A 16471-nucleotide genomic window follows, 5' to 3' on the forward strand; every position below is an offset into this window, starting at 1 on the left:
CATATAACTCTTATCCATGGAAATGGTGATTTGTCATGTTGATGGTGTCACCCAGGACCCTGAATTCTTCACCAGTGTCTTATGGAGCACACCTTTAAGGAGTTCTAAGGAAGAACTAATAAAAACAAATCATAAATTCCTTTGTGACACCAAGTGCTTTAGAAATGCTAAGTAGAACGTGTCTGGGGGGATGTTGCAAGTAGAATGTCTGTCGGTCAGAACTGTCATCAAGGCTTGGAAATAAAGTCACATTCATTAGCTTGTAGGTGGCTATGACTTAGAATGACTGTAGCTTAAATAGAAAAAGGAAATAGAGCTGCACTTTGTGGTAACAGGGTGGCATCAGCCAAACAGCTGGGCTACCAGGTGAAATCAGTTTTCAACTTCCGTGTTGGGAGAATGATTCTTACACATATTTAGAAGGAGAGAGAATGACTCAGAAAATAGAAGTGTTGGAAAATTATTAAGGAGAGAATGATCAGAAAATTAGGTATTTTCACTTGTGGTTGCAGCCCAAGCCGGGATTGGTAATCAGGAAGCATGGAGACAGGCAGGCAACACAAGGGCTACCACAAGTTCAGGTGGTAAGCATGGAAAAATAATACCTGACATTGGTACCTGGCCTTTTAACTTTACAAAGTGCTTTCGCAACAGTGCTTTCGCAACATTGTCTCATTGGAGCATCACAGCTCTTCCTGGTAAGTTGAGGAGACAGAGGCCCATGGTGAAAGGCAAAGATGTCTCTAAGAATGATGAGTTTTTGTTGTGTTTTTATGATCACTACATCTTCCTAAGCATCCCCAGAACAGAAAATGGCCTTGAATTCTTATACAACTTGAGGCATGTGAGGAGCTTCTTAGAAGACTGTGTGTCTAGAGAGATCCCAGCAGTTAAGCAGACTTTCAGCTAACTGAAGAGAACTGAAGCATAGAAGGCAGTCATCCTCTGTTCTCTCATAAATGTGTTGACTTTTCACTTTGGATGGGATGGAAGGAAGGACAATAGCTGTTCTCACCTACTCTATTTCCAGTGGTGTCAGCCACAAAAGATGTAGGATCATTGCTAAGAAACACTTCCCTAGAACTGAACATAATGGACTTTATTAGAAAGGAAAAAATATTCTAGATCCCATCTTATATATAACAACCCCTTCTCTTTCCAATGTACTTTATAATTTATGAAAATTTTCAGACATATCTCAACTCATACATGTAGCAATTCCACAAGTAGAGAAAGTTATTACTTCTTGCATACAGTGCTCTGTTGAGTTAATGAATAAATGAATCTCCAACTTACAGATGAGAAAATTGAGGTCTAAAGAGTGGGGAACCCAAGACTGAATCCTTCTGAATTTTCTGAGTTCCAGTCTGATCATGTTCTAGTGTAACCCCCTTGACCCCAGCTGGTCTGCCAACTGTCTCCAAAACATTTCTGTCACGGTCATTGAGCCTCCACTTGTCCTGCAGTGGTGGACAAATCCAGCATCCTTTGAAGTACTGTTTCTCTTGATCTGAGTTCTGGAAAGTGTTGCCCTTATGTTGAGCCAAACCTGCCACCCAGGTACTTCTGAGTTACAGCTCATTCCAAACAAAGCTAATCCCTCTTCAACGTGACAGTCCATCAGCTACTGAATACCTTAATCGTGATGCTTCTGTCTCATGCAGCCAAACATCTCTACACCAAGTAACTCCAGTCAGAGGGTAGTCCCTGAAAACATTCCAAGAAGAATTGGGTTTACAGACCCATTATCATCATGGCCGTCCTCCTGGCCAAATTTCAGAATTGAGCTGGACTCCAGAGATAGTCTGAACTGCAGAGGGCACTTCCTCTCGGACGGTTACCCAACGCCTACCTCTGACCTCAGAAAAATGCCCACTGAGAGGGGAGGGAGTGCAGGATGGAAGCGTGGTCTCTGAGCTCAGGGAGCTTTAGAGCTTTAGAACTGGTAGGGTCCACATCCTGGGACTGTTCTGGGTTATCATGGCAACAGGCAACACTGTGTCAATACCTCAGCACTCTAGCCATCAGGGCCTGGCCCTGGCCTGTGCCTGTGGCTGTGGGCCCAGCAGAGGGCAAGGGGCTGAGCTCTCGAGAGGGTCCCTCAGGGCAAACTGGCTCTCCCTCCTGCAGCTCAGGCCGCAGCCCCATCAGGCCCACTCTTGCCCAGGCAAAGTAGTTGTAATTTAATTTATACTCTGCCAGGAGCATGGCCTGCCCATCCTGTGCCTTGAGTCTCTCGAACGTGGGTTCTATAACCTCAGGAGAGAAAACATGCCCAGTAAATGGCCAGGGATTAAACGGGTGAGGCCATAGAGCAGGGGAAGTGAGAGGTAGTAGGGTGTCAGCTATGCTTTGCCCTTTGACTTGAAGCTCCCTTCCATGGAACATCCACAGAGAAACATCACAAACTCAACCTCCTCCTTCTTGGATATGAGGAAACGGGCCCAGAGAGAGGGGAGGTGACCCCCCAACACACACCCAACAAGAGCACACAGAGCCACAGAGGCAGAGTCTGAGAAAGGCCCAGTACCTGCCCCCTGGAGTCTGGAGCAGCTAGTCCTGTTTTTCTAGGACCTACCTTGAAGGCTCCATAACAGGAGGCACTTGATACAGTGCCCCCCTTTCTCCACCCAGTCCCCACAGATGGTGTGCAGGCTCACAAGCACTGCATTTTGATTTCCCACCTCAATAGCTTAAGTCTCACACTGCACATGAACTGTGGGCGGGGGGCCCCGTGCTGGATCCCAGCCACGCGAGACCTCAGCCCCCTGGCCTCACTTTCCGCATGTAGCCTGGCCTGGTTTAGTTAGTCACCAAGCTCGCTTTTCCAGCTCTAACTTTCCGTGATGGTTCTGTGCTCAGGCCAGGAATGTTTAGCTTACATTGCAGAGGGATTTCAACCACTGTTAGCAGAGTTAATAAGGAATCTCTATCTCTGCTTCTTTTACTGTCATGAGAGAAGGAAGGGTTTTGCGGATGTGACTGGAGGTCCTAAGGCAGCCCTGCTGTTCCCGGTGGGTGCGGGCCAGGAGCAGACGCTCCAGCTTCCCATTGGCGGTTCTGGCACCTCCCAGGAGCCCAGTCCCCTGAGCTGTTCAGCCTCCCAGGAAGCCTTCTCCAGGCCCCTGAGACTGGTTCAACGGCAGTCCACGTGCTGCCACAGAGTAGCCAACACCATGACCACACTGCCGTGTGGCTGCCTCTCCACAGTGTCCACAGTGTTGACCCCAGCACCTGGCACCTGCTGGGTATTTGCCTCATTCCTAATGACTGATGAAATGGGCAGAGCCTCTCCACGGAAACAGGAAGGCAGGACAGGAGTGAGGTTGTGGGAGTACCGGGAATTACCCTGCTTCAGCCTGTTGTATTACTTGAGCAAGTCTCCTGCTTCCCTTTTTATACTTAAAGGAGTCTGATTAGATGAATATTTTCCAAAATGCTCTGCAAACACAGGTTTCTTTGTATTTTTCATAAAAATAAACAGTAATTTGGATGATGAGGCACACTATAGCTCCCTCTCAGAGGCTCGTGTACACATTAGAATATTAAAGGCTCTGAGATGTCCCAGAGTAAAGACGTCAATTTGATTTTATCTAAACCAACTTTCTCCAAAATCTTCTGACCTCCCTCTCCTCCCTGAGGAACTGCTCTTGTGAGGCACACAGCCTGGGAGATCCTGAACTAGACGACCTCCAAGGCCTCTTGTAATATATCCCATCCAGAGATGAGGTAGCCTGATGTAGGGAAACGACCAGGGATTTTGGAGTCAGACAGACCTGGGTTTGAATCTTGGCCCTATCTTTTCATACCTGTGTGGCCTTAACCAAGTTACTTAACTTTCCAGACTTGGATTTCCTCATCTGTAAGATGAGCATGATAGCACCTACTTGGTAAGGTTGTAGGTTACTGAGAGAATTCAGTGAGATAACAGATATGGAGTATCTAGTACAGTGTTTCACACATAGGAGGCCCATAATAAATATCAGTTCCTTTGCCCCATTACTCCTGACACTCTTCTTCAATCTCTCACCCCCACATCCTTCAAACCCAGAGCCAGCCACTGTCAGGGCAGAGAATGTAGCAGGAGGTACACGGAGTCTAAGTCCCCACATGACTCTGGCCGTGTTCTCTCAGTTTCATAGAAGGACCACACCCCAGCAGGACCGAGGCGAAGGGGCCCAGGGGGAGGTAGCAGAGAATCCTGACCTTCTTTGCCAAGCAAGTGTGTCCTCTCTGCCTTAGGCAACCAGATGCTGTTGGTGAAAAAGAGAAGATTGAAGAATGTTGTCAAACTGTTCCAGAAGAAATTGCCTACTGTCATAAATCCACTACCTAAAATACCAAGCCCTACTCAAGTCCCAACTCGAGGGCAAAGCCTTGACCTGTCTGCCTGGGCAAGAAGCTGAAACAAAAGCAGTGCTCTGAGTGATGGCAACAAAATGGGCAGGTTCAGGATGGCTCCTAGGAGCCTTGACATCAGGACAGCCACAGCAGAATCTGTCCTTGGAGCAGAGCCACCGCTTGACAAACAAGTCAAGCACCAGGTTTGTGCCAGACACAGGGCTTGATCGTGGCGGAGGAAGCCAGGAGTTTGCAGGGGAGGCAAGCATGGCCATGGGGCTTGGCTCTTCATAGGAACTGAACAGGCTGGCTGGACCAAATGCATTGACTCTGCAGACGGATCCTGTTTTTGTAGAGCTCCTTTCTTCTTCCCTTCCCACTGCAGGGCAGTGTTAGGAGAAATAGTGTAGGCCTTAGAAACGGAAGTGGCTTCAAGTCTTACCCTGCCTTTGCTAGTTTCGTGACCTTGAGCAAGTTGCTTAACCCCTCTGAACCTTAATTTCTTCATGTGTAGGATGAGGACCATTATCCTTGCCTCTGAGAGTAGTGGCAAAGACTGAATGAGCTAATCTAGATGTACCCTGAAGTGTGGCATGAGTAACTATGACATGGGGATAAATATTTTTTAATTCTAGTAGTTATATGTTTATTTAAATACGCATTAGAAAAATAACTAACATACCAAACCATTCTATAGATATTGATTGGTAGACGGCTAAAGTAGGTAGATAAGTTAAAGAAGACAAGAGAGTTGATTTAAAGAAAACTACTAAGTAGATAATGGTATAGCTGGTGTGTAGACATGGCAAAACCCATGAACGTGCTATATGAGTGACTGAGGAGTGGGAAACTGTACAGAACCCAACACAGTGGCTGGCACATGGCAGGCTTTAGAGGTCTTTTCTCCTTCTTTCTCTTTCCCAAGAGATGAAGGAGAGTAGGGAAGGGAGGAGGAAAGAGAGAGGAAGCAAACCTACTTACTTATGTACCTACTTGACTTGTAAGTCTATTTCAGCGCCACCCTTCTTCTTCCCAAGTTTCCCTTTATGTAGGAATTGCCTCCTTACCTCTGTTTCTTCCCAGATGCAGCTCTTAGCTGTTCCACTAGAACATGATTTTTGCCTTAAGTCTTCTGATATAATCAGGTATTGGAAGCTCCAACCACCTATACTAAATCCTCACAGTTCAGTATGTCCTCTGGCGCTTTGCAGGAGATAAACGTTTTAATGGATGTGAGAGAGAAAGAGACAGAGACAGAGAGAGCATGAGAGTTACTGATGGGAGGAAAGGGAGCAGAATTCAGGATGGGGGGGGCTGTGGGGCTGCAGAGTCAGATCATGGCTCTTGAGCCTTTGGGACTCTCCTGAGTTGTCTTCCTGTTTCCTAAATGTTTTTGTTCTTGTTTTTTCTCTTGAGGAAGTGGAAATTCAGAGAGGGGAAGTGATTTGCTCAAGAAAGCAGCAACTTAAACCTGGATATCTCAATTCATGGTCCTATTTCTTGCTTTCTGTCATAATGGGGACTCTGGGCTTTACAGTCCTAGGAGAACCAAAGCAGTTCTTAAAAATAAGCTCTGCTGTTCAAAACAAAACAAAAGCCAAAACACTGGGACTAAATATCTCTAAAACCCGTACTCTTTCAGGTCAAGACCTGGCTTTTACACAGCACAGATGAATGGGCACTGGAGAAAGAATCCCTGACTGGATGAAGCTTTCACCACATGGAGCTGGGGGGAGGGGCACATGACCCAAATATCACAGGTTCTCGCTGTTCCTACTGAGATTTAGTAGGTTTTCTTAAGTAAATGCATTTGCTGTATGGCTTTAGAATAATTTCCAGAGACTTTATATGACTTTTTAATAACTTTCACCAGTTAGATGTTTGTTTTGCTTGGGGGGAGTCCATTAAGTTCCCCACGCCACCAGTCACACAGTCAATTCTCTCATGGTGACTGTTTTCTCCCCTTATTTCAAGGATTTTTGGTATGTATATGTATAATGTACATATACATAAAATATATATGTATATATACATATATACACACACATATATGTATATATACATTACATAAAATATATAATAAATAAATATGTATATATTTTAAGACAATACACATCTATCAGAATGACCCAGATCTAGAACAGTGACAACACCAAAGGCTGGAGAGACTGTGGAGCAATGGCAACTCTTATTCTTTGCTGATGGGAATGCAAGACGTCACAGCCACTTTGGAAGACAGTTCTGCAATTTCTTACAAAACTAAACATGCTCTTACACTAAGGAACTGAAAATTTATGTCCACACAAAAACCTGCACACAGTTGTTTATATCAGCTTTCTTCATAATTACATCTTGGAACCAACCAAGATGTCCTTCAGTAGGTAGGTGGATAAATAAACCATACATGAAGAAAATGGGATATCATTCACATTAAAAAGAAACAAGCTATTAAGTCATGAAAAGACTTGGAGGAAATTTAAATGCATATCACTAATTTAATCTAATTACTAATGCAACCTGAAAAGGCTAAACACTGTATGATTCCAACTACATGACCCTCTGAAAATGACAAAACTATGGAGACAATAAGAAGATGAGTGGTTACCAGGGACCGGGGAGGGGTGGGATGAATAGGCAGAACACAGAGGATTTTTAGGGCAGTGAAGCTATTCCATGTGATACTATAATGATGGCTACCTGTCATTATACATTTGTCCAAACCCACAGAGTATATAACACCAGGAGTGAACCCTCATGTAAACTATGGACTTTCACTAATTGTGATGTGTCAATGTAAGTTCATCAGTTGTAACAACTGTACCCTCTGCTGGGGGATATTAATAGTGGGGGAGGCTATACATGTGTGGCGGCAGAGGGTATATGAAGAATCTCTGTACCTTTCCTCAATTTTGCTGTGAACCCAAAACTGCTCTAAAAAGACAAAGCCTTAATTTTCAAAAGACAACACATATATGACAGACACTACTAATTACAAAGCTCGTATCCATTCTCTCCATTCTTACTAACAGAACCCCAGTTTTACATGAGGTGGCAATGTGGTGGCAATATGTCCCAGCCTCCCTTGCAGTCAGAAGTGACAGAGCCACACAAGTTCTGAGCAATGAAATGTAAGCAGAAGGAAGCCGAGGAGGGTCACCAGACAGCTCTTTTAAGTGGTCATAATCAGCAGGCAATGCCCTTTGCCCTTTCACCTTCTTGCCTGAAATACAGGGGTTGTGCCTAGAGGTATAGCAGCTGTCTGTGAGCCTGCCACCTGATGCAGGCCAGAATCTCAGGAAGGGGAACAGAGAGCTGGAAGAAGCCTGCGTCCTTAATAACATGGTACCAGCTCTGGACAGCCTGCCCCAGACTTCTTATGTAGTAAGAATAATAAAATCCCTTGTTTGCGTAAGTCACCGTTTCTCAGGTCTCTTTTACATGCAGTCGGTTGGCATTCCTAACTTAATATGTATTTGGTAAACGAATTCAATGAGGATACGGTGAAAAGTCAGTCTCTTTGTTTCCTTAACCACCAGACTCTAGGTCTCTTCCCTAGAGAAAAACCACCATTAGCACCTTCTTTTAAATCTTTTCAGTTATTGTCTAAGCACACACAAGTATATGCAGGCATCATTGTGTGTGTGTCTATTTTTTTCAGTGCTCTTTTGTTAATAAGTTAAATCTAGAATCCTAAACCTTAAGACTTGGGGGTGTGAAACATACAAAGGTCATTTTGTTGAGATTCTCAGAGAAGGTCAGGGAATGGGCCACACTTGTTGACCATCACTATGTCCAAAGAGGTGTTTTGGATGAGAGTGTGCAGAACGTGTGATGGTGTAGGGGCTGAAGAGAAGGTCTGACCTACTGACTGACACCAAACCCTGCATTTCCAAGGTCTCCAAGTGAATTAGTGAAGAGCCAGGACTAGCACTAAGTTTCCAGTTATCTAATTAATTGCTCAAATGTCACCTAAATATAATCATTAAGGACAGAGACTCTGAGCCGGAGGAAGTCCTCCTGGCTGTTTTGCTGCGGGGCAAAGCTGAAGAGAGGCCAAGTGTTTGGGGCTTGTTGGAAGCAGATAGTGGCTAGTAAATTCTTTAATTGGTCCTGTGTCGTGATTGACTTGAAATTCCATTTCCTCTCATGTTCCCTGTGCACAAGTCCTGTGAATATTGCCACCACTCTGGGAGTCAGCCTACTTGGACTTTCCAGGACTTCATGCTCCAGAGCGGTGAACAGAGCCATTCCCAGACCTTCTAGTGTCCTGACTCTCTTCCAGCTGACAGGGTTCTAGCATTGTTTGCCAGTCACTCTTCCGGTTTAAAGTCAGTAACTTCTTTGCTGTGAAGGGCCATGTTATGCCGGCGCAAGCTTGAGCCCTCTCTAGTTTATAGCTTTCTTTATAGATGCATGAAACTAAGATCTAAATCTGATGCTTGGGAAATCCCCACTTGTCCTTGAGAATTGAAGAAACTTTAGTGTCGGATACATTCGGTGAAGACGAAAATTGCCAATCAAACCCAGCCAAGAACCAATAATTCAAACTGTAAAATAATTCACTCATAAGTCACCTAGCGTCAAATCCATGTTTATTTCCCTCATCCAGTATACAACAAGATCAAAACAGGATGGAAAGTGCACCCTTTGCACTCATTCAGAGCGGGCTGTTTGAAAAGGTGTGGACAAGCTTGGTAACTAAGCATGATGGTTGGCTGGGAAAGGCGGGCAGCTTACAGAGAAGAGTTGATCATGTGTGATCAAGCCTCTCCCCTGCCTTTTCCCTGCTAAGAATGCCCTTTCCTCCAATTTTTGTTTGTTCATATCTACCTTTTAAGGAGTGGCTCGAATGTCTCTTCCATGAATCTCTCCTCGAGTCTTTTTCACTGTGATTGTTCCCTTCTCATAGCAGGTAAGCCTGCAGAGCGCTTCTGCATGGTGTTGTCAGGTTTTCTCTTCTCATCTCCTCTGTTAGACTGTTAGACTCAACTCTTTAGAGGCAGGGATTCTATTTTATTAATACTTATTTTAGAAAAAATAATTTTCTTGTCACATAATTTTACTTTCTTTTTAATAATTTATGCATATTCATTCTAGACAGCAGACAATACAGCAACGCAAAATCAGGGAATACAAATCATTTGCATTTTGTTGTACAACATCCTAAGTTTTTTAAATTCCTATATTTAATAACAAAAAAGCAGACTCAGAGATATAGAGAGTAAACTAGTGGATACCAGTGGGGAGAGAGAAGGGGGAGGGGCAACATAGAGACAGGGGATTAAGAGGTACAAACTATTAGGTATGAAATAAACTATAAGAATATACTGTAGGGCTTCCCTGGTGGCGCAGCGGTTGAGAGTCCGCCTGCTGATGCAGGGGACGTGGGTTCGTGCCCCGGTCTGGGAAGATCCCACATGCCGTGGAGTGGCTGGGCCCGTGAACCATGGCCGCTGAGCCTGTGCGTCCGGAGCCTGTGCTCCGCAGCGGGAGAGGCCACAACAGTGAGAGGCCCGCGTACCAAAAAAAATAATAATAATAAATTAAAAAAAAGAATATACTGTACAACACAGGGAATATAGCCAATATTTTATAATAACTATAAATGGAGTATAACCTGTAAAAATTGTGAGTCATTATATTGTACACCTGTGACTTATATAATATTGTAAATCAGCTACACCTGAATTAAAAAAATTCCTACATTTAAAATTCTTACCTTTATAGGTGTATCAAAATTGGATTACCCTATCAATAAAGTTTTAAAATATTTTTTATGTTACTCTATATCATTAACATCAGTGAATATGACATTATTTTTTTTAATGGAAATATGTTGTTTTTCGGAATTTTTAAAAATGGAGGGGATTTGGGCTTCAAGATGGCGGAAGAGTAAGACGCGGAGATCACCTTCCTCCCCAGGGATACACCAGAAATACAGCTACACGTGGAACAACTCCTACAGAACACCTACTGAACGCTGGCAGAAGACCCCAGACCTCCCAAAAGGCAAGAAACTCCCCACATACCTGGGTAGGGCAAAGCGGAGAGATTCCCGCACAGAGGATCGGTGCCGAGCGGCACTCACCCGCCCGAGAGGCTTGTCTGCTCGCCCACCAGGGCGGGCGGCGCTGGAAGCTGAGGCTCGGGCTTCGGTCAGAGCGCAGGGAGAGGACTGGGGCTGGCGGCGAGAACTCAGCCTGAAGGGGGCTAATGTGCCACAGCTAGCCGGCAGGGAGTCCAGGAAAACTCTGGAGCTGCCGAAGAGGCAAGAGACTTTTTCTTCCCTCTTGGTTTCCTGGTGCGCGAGGAGAGGGGATTAAGAGCGCTGCTTAAAGGGGCTCCACAGACGGGCGCGAGTCACGGCTGAAAGCGCGGAGCCCAGAGACGGGCGTGGGACGCTGGGGCTGCTGCTGCCGCCGCCAAGAAGCCTGTGTGCGAGCGCAGGTCACTGTCCACACCGCCCTTCGGGGAGCCTGTGCAGCCCGCCACTGCCGGGGTCCCGGGATCCAGGGGCGGCTTCCCTGGGAGAACGCACGGCGCGCCTCGGGCTGGTGCAACGTCACGCCGAACTCTACCGCTGCAGGCTCGCCCCGCACTCCGTGCCCCTCCCTCCCGCACGGCCTGAGTGAGCCAGAGTCCTCAAAGAGGCTGCTCCTTTAACCCTGTCCAGTCTGAGCGAAGAACAGACGCCCTCCGGCGACCTACACGCAGAGGCGGGGCCAAATCCAAAGCTGAGACCCAGGAGCTGTGAGAACAAAGAAGACAAAGGGAAACCTCTCCCAGCAGCCTCAGAAGCAGCGGATTAAAGCTCCACAATCAACTTGATGTACCCTGCATCTGTGGAATACATGAATAGACAACAAATCATCCCAAATTGAGGAGGCAGGAGTCAGTGCTGTGCCTCTGAGGTGGGAGAGCCAACTTCAGGACACTGGTCCACAAGAGACCTCCCAGCTCCACATAATATCAAACGGCGAAAATCTTCCAGAGATCTCCATCTCAACACCAGCACCCAGCTTCACTCAACGACCAGCAAGCTACAGTGCTGGACACCCTATGCCAAACAACTAGCAAGACAGGAACACAACGCCACCCATTAGCAGAGAGGTGGCCTAAAATCATAAAAAGTCCGCAGACACCCCAAAACACACCACCAGACGTGGACCTGCCCACCAGAAAGACAAGATCCAGCCTCATTCACCAGAACACAGGCACTAGTACCTTCCAACAGGAAGCCTACACAACCCACTAAACCAACCTTAGCCACTGGGGACAGACACCAAAAACAACGGGAACTACGAACCTGCAGCCTGCAAAAAGGAGACCCCAAACACAGTAACATAAGCAAAATGAGAAGACAGAAAAACACACAGCAGGAGAAGGAACAAGATAAAAACCCACCAGACCTAACAAATGAAGACGTAATAGGCAGTCTACCTGAAAAAGAATTCAGAATAATGATGGTAAAGATGATCCAAGATTCTATTTCCCAGATCCAAAATCTTGGAAATAGAATAGACAAAATGCAAGAAACAGTTAACAAGGACCTAGAAGAACTAAAGATGAATCAAGCATCGATTAAAAACACAATACATGAAATAAAAAATACTCTAGATGGGATCAATAGCAGAATAACTGAGGCAGAAGAACGGATAAGTGAGGTGGAAGATAAAATAGTGGAAATAACTGCTGCAGAGCAAAATAAAGAAAAAAGAATGAAAAGAACAGAGGACAGTCTCAGAGACCTCTGGGACAACATTAAACGCACCAACATTCGAATTATAGGGGTTCCAGAAGAAGAAGAGAAAAAGAAAGGGACTGAGAAAATATTTGAAGAGATTATAGTTGAAAACTTCCCTAATATGGGAAAGGAAATAGTTAATCAAGTCCAGGAGGCACAGAGAGTCCCATACAGAATAAATCCAAGGAGAAATACGCCAAGAAACATATTAATCAAACTGTCAAAAATTAAACACAAAGAAATCATATTAAAAGCAGCAAGGGAAAAGCAACAAATAACACACAAGGGAATGCCCATCAGGTTAACAGCTGATCTCTCAGCAGAAACTCTACAAGCCAGAAGGGAGTGGCAGGACATAATTAAAGTGATGAAAGAGAAAAACCTGCAACCAAGATTACTCTACCCAGCAAGGATCTCATTCAGATTTGATGGAGAAATTAAAACGTTTACAGACAAGCAAAAGCTGAGAGAGTTCAGCACCACCAAACCAGCTTTACAACAAATGCTAAAGGAACTTCTCTAGGCAAGAAACACAGCAGAAGGAAAAGACCTACAATAACGAAGCCAAAACAATTAAGAAAATGGGAATAGGAACATACATATCGATAATTACCTTAAATGTAAATGGACTAAATGCTCCCACCAAAAGACACAGATTGGCTGAATGGATACAAAAACAAGACCCATATATATGCTGTCTACAAGAGACCCACTTCAGACCTAGAGACACTGAAAGTAAGACAGACAGACTGAAAGTAAGGGGATGGGAAAAGATATTCCATGCAAATGGAAACCAAAAGAAAGCTGGAGTAGCAATTCTCATATCAGACAAAATAGACTTTAAAATAAAGACTACTAGAAGAGACAAAGAAGGACACTACATAATGATCAAGGGATCGATCCAAGAAGAAGATATAACAATTGTAAATATTTATGCACCCAACATAGGAGCACCTCAATACATAAGGCAAATACTAACAGCCATAAAAGGAGAAATCGACAGTAACACAATCATAGTAGGGGACTTTAACACCCCACTTTCACCAATGGACAGATCATCCAAAATGAAAATAAATAAGGAAACACAAGCTTTAAATGATACATTAAACAAGATGGACTTAATTGATGTTTATAGGACATTCCATCCAAAAACAACAGAATACACATTTTTCTCAAGTGCTCATGGAACATTCTCCAGGATAGATCATATCTTGGGTCACACATCAAGCCTTGGTAAATTTAAGAAAATTGAAATTGTATCAAGTATCTTTTCTGACCACAATGCTATGAGACTAGATATCAATTACAGGAAAAGATCTGTAAAAAATACAAACACATGGAGGCTAAACAATACACTACTTAATAACGAAGTGATCACTGAAGAAATCAAAGAGGAAATTAAAAAATACCTAGAAACAAATGACAATGGAGACACGACGACCCAAAACCTATGGGATGCAGCAAAAGCAGTTCTAAGAGGGAAGTTTATAGCAATACAATCCCACCTTAAGAAACAGGAAACATCTCGAATAAACAACCTAACCTTGCACCTAAAGCAATTAGAGAAAGAAGAACAAAAACACCCCAAAGTTAGCAGAAGGAAAGAAATCATAAAAATCAGATCAGAAATAAATGAAAAAGAAATGAAGGAAACGATAGCAAAGATCAATAAAACTAAAAGCTGGTTCTTTGAGAAGATAAACAAAATTGACAAACCATTAGCCAGACTCATCAAGAAAAGAAGGGAGAAGACTCAAATCAATAGAATTGGAAATGAAAAAGGAGAAGTAACAACTGACACTGCAGAAATACAAAAGATCATGAGAGATTACTACAAGCAACTCTATGCCCATAAAATGGACAACCTGGAAGAGATGGACAAATTCTTAGAAATGCACAACCTGCCAAGACTGACTCAGGAAGAAATAGAAAATATGAATAGACCAATCACAAGCACTGAAATTGAAACTGTGATTAAAAATCTTCCATCAAACAAAAGCCCAGGACCAGATGGCTTCACAGGCGAATTCTATCAAACATTTAGAGAAGCGCTAACACCCATCCTTCTCAAACTCTTCCAAACAATATCAGAGGAAGGAACACTCCCAAACTCATTCTACGAGGCCACCCTCACCTTGATACCAAAACCAGGCAAGGATGTCACAAAGAAAGAAAACTACAGGCCAATATCACTGATGAACATAGATGCAAAAATCCTCAACAAAATACTAGCAAACAGAATCCAAGAGCACATTAAAAGGATCATACACCATGATCAAGTGGGGTTTATTCCAGGAATGCAAGGATTCTTCAATATACGCAAATCAATCAATGTGATACACCATATTAACAAGTTGAAGGAGAAAAACCATATGATCATCTCAATAGATGCAGAGAAAGCTTTCGACAAAATTCAACACCCATTTATGATAAAAACCGTGCAGAAAGTAGGCATAGAGGGAACTTTCCTCAACATCATAAAGGCCATATATGACAAACCCACAGCCAACATTGTCCTCAATGGTGAAAAACTGAAACCATTTCCACTAAGATCAGGAACAAGACAAGGCTGCCCACTCTCACCACTCTTATTCAACATAGTTTTGGAAGTTTTAGCCACAGCAATCAGAGAAGAAAAGGAAATAAAAGGAATCCAAATTGGAAAAGAAGAAGTAAAGCTGTCACTGTTTGCAGATGACATGATACTATACATAGAGAATCCTAAAGATGCTACCGAAAAACTACTAGAGCTAATCAATGAATTTGGTAAAGTAGCAGGATACAAAATTAATGTACAGAAATCTCTGGCATTCCTGTACACTAATGATGAAAAATCTGAAAATGAAATCAAGAAAACACTCCCATTTACCATTGCAACAAAAAGAATAAAATATCTAGGAATAAACCTACCTAAGGAGACAAAAGACCTGTATGCAGAAAACTATAAGACACTGATGAAAGAAATTAAAGATGATACAAATAGATGGAGAGATATACCATGCTCCTGGATTGGAAGAATCAATATTGTGAAAATGACTCTACTACCCAAAGCAATCTACAGATTCAATGCAATCCCTATCAAACTACCACTGGCATTTTTCACAGAACTAGAACACAAAATTTCAAAATTTGTTTGGAAAAACAAAAGACCCCGAATAGCCAAAGCAATCTTGAGAACGAAAAACGGAGCTGGAGGAATCAGGCTCCCTGACTTCAGACTATACTACAAAGCTACAGTAATCAAGACAGTGTGGTACTGGCATAAAAACAGAAAGATAGATCAGTGGATCAGGATAGAAAGCCCAGAGATAAACCCACGCACATATGGCCAACTTATCTTTGATAAAGGAGGCAGGAATGTACAGTGGAGAAAGGACAGCCTCTTCAATAAATGGTGCTGGGAAAACTGGACAGGGACATGTAAAAGTTTGAGATTAGATCATTCCCTAACACCATACACAAAAACAAGCTCAAAATGGATTAAAGACTTAAATGTAAGGCCAGAAACTATCAAACTCTTAGAGGAAAACATAGGTAGGACACTCTATGACATAAATCACAGCAAGATCCTTTTGGACCCACCTCCTAGAGAAATGGAAATAAAAACAAAGATAAACAAATGGGACCTAATGAAACTTCAAAGCTTTTGCACAGCAAAGGAAACCATAAAGAAGACCAAAAGACAACCCTCAGAATGGGAGAAAATATTTGCAAATGAAGCAACTGACAAAGGATTAATCTCCAAAATTTATAAACAGCTCATGCAGCTCAATAGCAAAAAAACAGACAACCCAATCCAAAAATGGGCAGAAGACTTAAATAGGCATTTCTCCAAAGAAGATATACAGACTGCCAACAAACACATGAAAGAATGCTCAACATCATTAATCATTAGAGAAATGCAAATCAAAACTACAATGAGATATCATCTCACACCAGTCAGAATGGCCATCATCAAGAAATCTAGAAACAATAAATGCTGGAGAGGGTGTGGAGAAAAGGGAACACTGTTGCACTGCTGGTGGGAATGTGAATTGGTACAGCCACTATGGAGAACAGTATGGAGGTTCCTTAAAAAACTACAAATAGAACTACCATATGACCCAGCAATCCCACTACTGGGCATATACCCTGAGAAAACCATAATTCCAAAAGAGACATGTACCAAAATGTTCATTGCAGCTCTATTCACAATAGCCCGGAGCTGGAAACAACCTAAGTGTCCATCATCGGATGAATGGATAAAGAAGATGTGGCACATATATACAATGGAATATTACTCAGCCATAAAAAGAAACGAAACTGAGCTATTTGTAATGAGGTGGATAGACCTAGAGTCTGTCATACAGAGTGAAGTAAGTCAGAAAGAGAAAGACAAATACCGTA

This window comes from Mesoplodon bidens (assembly GCF_964165515.1).
Source record: "Mesoplodon bidens genome assembly, chromosome: 15".
NCBI lineage: Eukaryota > Metazoa > Chordata > Mammalia > Artiodactyla > Ziphiidae > Mesoplodon > Mesoplodon bidens.